This window comes from Mauremys reevesii, linkage group 3, assembly GCF_016161935.1.
Source record: "Mauremys reevesii isolate NIE-2019 linkage group 3, ASM1616193v1, whole genome shotgun sequence".
NCBI classification, from domain to species: Eukaryota; Metazoa; Chordata; order Testudines; family Geoemydidae; genus Mauremys; species Mauremys reevesii.
The window spans coordinates 175,683,857-175,688,460 of NC_052625.1; the positions used below are offsets into that span (position 1 = coordinate 175,683,857).

Here is a 4,604-nt window from a genome sequence, read left to right on the forward strand (position 1 = left end):
ATAGATTTGCTTTCGTCATCTTTTCTCTATATATCTGAGAGTGATGTGAATTCAACACACTGAAGAAATTCTTTAGTAAAATCTACTGGGATATCGTCTGGGTACTTCTAACACAGATGTTTGATACCTTCACTGACTTCAGAACTTGAAATGTTAGGAGAAAAATTTGTCAGTACACAAAAGGTATTGTCAATATTTTTGTAAGCCTCTATCTGATGTTCTAATGAACTCTTCAGTTTGTCGATAATTGTGATGAAGGTATTAACTCTGAAGGCCTCCTTGTCACTAAATGAGTGGGCAGTTGCATCATAGCATGTCTTCTGTTTTATACTCACGGTTAGCAGTCCTTGCAGCCCCTTGAATTTCATACTCATGAAAACTATCCCACATTTGTTGAAGAACACTTCCAAGACTCCTCATTATGTTTACAGCAGTGGAAAGGTCAATTGAGCACTTTGCAAGCTTAGACTGCACCTGCTGAATGGCTGAAGTATATCATTCCAGACCTCACACAAAATACCAGTTTCCAAAGTGTGCATTGCATCACTCGGGATCTTCGCAGCTTTTCTTGTTGCTGATTTTTGAGCTTCATCATCCTTGATGCTCTCCAGTGCTTCAAGGAAGTTGGGGTATCCCAGAACAACTGCATTCACAGCTCCAGCATTGGCATTCCACCATGTCCCTGAGAGTGATTTGGAGACTGGGAATCCCTTTGGTAGTGAATCTCTAAGAATCATCCAATGACTGGTTGATGCAGAGAAAATATTGTACAATTCTTGGACAAATCCAAAAAAACCCCAAAAACCTGCTTCAACACAACAATCCATGGCAGAATGATCAACAAGGTTGAGTGTGTGTGCAGCACATGGAATGTAATCAACCAAAGCATTGCATTCTTTTATGTTTGCCTGCAACCCTGAATATTTGCCACTCATATTACTTGCATTGTCATAGCTTTGGCCACGACATCCCATTTTCCGTGAGGAAATCGAGTAGGTACGAGGCAAGTTTCTCCCCTGTGTGGCTGGTGATATTTATGAAGGTTATGAAATGCTCAGCTGCTCCGCTGGGTAGCACGTAATGCAAGATGACAGTCAGCTGATCTACATGTGACACATCCAGTGTTGAGTCAATGGACACTGAAAAATATCCCACATCTTTGATCTCATCTACAATGGCTGATAGCATCTTCTTTGCCAGCAGTGCAATTAATTCATCACAAATAGTCTTCGATAGATATGATGTATGGCCTTTTCCATTACTTGTGTGTTCATTGATGTGCTGAGATAAGAAAGGGTCAAACTTAGCGATTAGCTCTAGAACGCCATGGTAATTGCCATTGTGTTTTGATCCAACAGTCTCATCTGAGCCATGAAATGGAAGACCATGCACAGCAAGAAAAACTATGGCTTCAACTATGTGTCTGAGAACGTCTTCCAATAATCATGAGCTTCCAAAAACTGGTTTTCCATTTGGGTACCAATTCTGCCACTAACTTTCTTTCAGGCATGGTGGCTGCTGACAATGTATGCTGCTCACTCATTGCATGATTGGTAATGTATGCAGTATTCTTCCAATCACTGAAGCCTTCACAAAACATTCCCCACTTTTTGGTATGAGAAAACAGGCGGCAATAAAAACAGTACACTTTCTTCTTAGAAGGTGAATAGATGAGCCATTCTTGCTTGCCAATCTGTTTGTTAGGCTTCATGTATTCAAACATTGATTTGGTCAGATAACGATTCTGATTGGTGTACTCTTGCTTTGTCAATGAAAAGTCAGCATCTAGATTCTGGCATTTCTGTGGGCCCTTCTCAGTCCAATGTGCAATGAGATCTTGAGAAGTCCTGGATTGTTGGAGAAGGATATTTTTGTAATACTATCACTGGGAAAGTCTTCAGAGTAGTGGGATGAGACTGCAGCTAGAGAAGTCACAGGAGGATGCTCCTTTTCATCAGGTGTAGGTGAAGCAGGTTCACTTGGGCTGGTATTTGCCTGGACTTTCTCATCACCAGTCTTAGTAGGAGGAAAAAATGTTAGGAGAGAAGTACCTTTCAGCACTACATCTTGTCTTTGCCATCTTTCTTCAATTTCTGCCAGCCTCCTTCCTTTGACATGGTTTCTATTGTCCAGTGTAGTCCGACTGTGTACAAAGTTCAATATTGCTTAGGCCCACAAATACATCCTTAGCCTATAAAGACAAAATCACAACCACCATAAATTGAATTCACAATCTTGATGGATTAATTTGGGCAAAGCAATATCTAATAAGAGAAAAAATTGCCGCTGGCCCCACTACCATCGCTCAGCTGTTACTTCAATTTGGAATGGAGGGCCTACAGTAGTGCCTAAAAATAGAAGGGCCTAAGGCTATAGCCTTATTAGCCTATGGGTTAATCTGGCCCTGCTCACACTCCCTCTGGCAGTGACCCCATTCTGGTCTCCATTCATTTCCCCCACTCTTCCCACAGGAATCAGGTGTCCCTCAAGCAGGGAGTCTCCCCTCTCTTACCCACACAGTTCATAAGCCTGTGCCACCAGGAATTGCATTCTCAACAGACCCCCCGGCACTCCATAGTACAGAAGCAGACTCCTTGTGTGGCAGGTTGCAACACCATTTGGCCTGACCACCTCTTCATCTGAATGGAGGGGACTCTGGGCCAAATTTCAGTGATCTCGTGACCCCCGTCCTATGTTGCAACACCACTCACTGAAATCTGGCCCAGCTGCCCCTCCACCTGTACAGAGGGGCAGACAGGTCAAATTTCAGTGATGTTGTGATCACGCAGCCATGGTGATGCTTTGGACCACTCCAGCAGCAGCCATACTGATTTAGTACGGGACCACTGATTAAAAATGTTCGGGCTATCCCCTCACCAAGCTCTGCCGCCAATGAAACTTTGAGCAGATGCAAAAACTTTGCAGAGTGGTGGTAATGGTGATGAATATGCACAAAATGCAGGGAGCCTGTCATCAAATTTTATCTAGCATGCCACATTGGGCTTTTGGTATAAGAACAACTGTTGACTCATACCTCCCATGGATGTAGAAACCCGGCTCCGTTTCTTCAACAGCAGACATGACATATCCGTGAGTCAAACTTAATTCCTATTTTGGCAGATATCCCATTAAAAGAGCAGTACATAAGGGCAGGGCTGGATTAACTCTCCTGTGGGCCCAGGACTATTAGATTTTGTGGGGCCCCTGTAGACAAGTCTTTTTCCTGGGAGGGAGTTTGGTGCAGGAGGGGACTGGAGCAGGGGATTGGGTTATAGGAGGGGGTGTGGAGTCTGGGAGGGAGTTTGAGTGCAGGAGGGGGTGTGAGGTGCAGGCTCCGGCCAGTAGGTGCTTACCACAGGCAGCTCCTGGCCAGCAGCGCAGCAGGGCTCAGGCAGGCTGCCTTCATGCCATAGCTCCACACCACTCCTGGAAGCATCCAGCTGCGGCCTCTGGTGGGGAGGAGGGCAACATGTCTCTGTGCGTTTCCCATCCTTGCGAGCGCCACCCCTGTAGTTCCCATTGGCCAGTTCCTGGCCAATGAGAGCTGCGGGGATGGTGCTTGGGGAGGGGGCAGCACGCGGAGCCGACTCCCTCTGCCCCACCAGGGGCCACAGAGATGTGCTAGTAGCTGACTGCTTCTGGGAGCAGCGTGGGGCCACGATGTGCAGGCAGCCTGCAGAGCTCCCACTGCACTGCGGGACTTTTAGCAGCCCGGATTTGGAGATTTATTTTTTATTATTATTGAGCCGGGGCCCTGGGCTGCAGCCCCCTAAAGCCCCTGCATTAATCCGGCCCTGCATAGCGGAGTCTGTCTCAATACAGATCACTCCACTTGGTAGTGGTTTTCAGTCTCAGGTGCACTCTTGAGGGCAGACCCAGCCCCTTGTTCATTTTACATAGACCTTTTCCTGTGCAGCAGCAGATCTCTGAAATCTGCAGGACACTCACTTTCTTGATTGTCTTTATTAGTTGTCAGCCCTGTTTTTCAAACGTCATCATCTCTCCAGCACCACCCTGCAAAAAAATAATCAGACAGAAGATCAACATTAACAAGCCCGCAAGAGCAGTATATCTGTTTAGAGTTAAAAGACCAGTTTGAAAGATTTTTAAATGTTACCAAAATACACCAAAGGCACTCAAAGAAAAGAAAAGAAAAAAAAGGGAGGAGGGGTTATTTGGAAGCCTCCATAGTATTTATATTCATCTTTACAAAGGAAACAAACTCAGATAAGAAAAATGTTTCAACCAGAATAGTCTTCTTTAGGTTGCAATGCCAGTGATAAAAAGAAGGAAGTAATCTGGCCTATTTTTTCCCTCCACTAGTTATAGTAGTAAAGCTTTTTCTTGTCTGATTTTGGACTGTTATTGCTATTTGATTACATTAACAGTTCTGTTGGTTAAAGGCCTCATCCTGCAATGTTTTCTAGATGGCACCCCAGTCATTTAAGGCCCTATATTTTTGGTTGGCTTCTTAGTTACATTTAGAACTGGTTGGAAATTTTGCATTGAAACAGATTTCCAGCAGAATTAAATCAAAAACTTTCATAGGAACATGCCAATTTCAGTTTGATAAGGTCAAAATGTTCTGTTTTGACTTTATCGTT

At 44.5% G+C, this 4,604-nt stretch overlaps 1 pseudogene; it reads right to left on the reverse strand.

Moving 5' to 3' along the window:
* Positions 1 to 425: 425 nt before the first annotated feature.
* LOC120401181 lies at positions 426 to 3,081 on the reverse strand (annotated as a pseudogene).
* Positions 3,082 to 4,604: the final 1,523 nt, after the last annotated feature.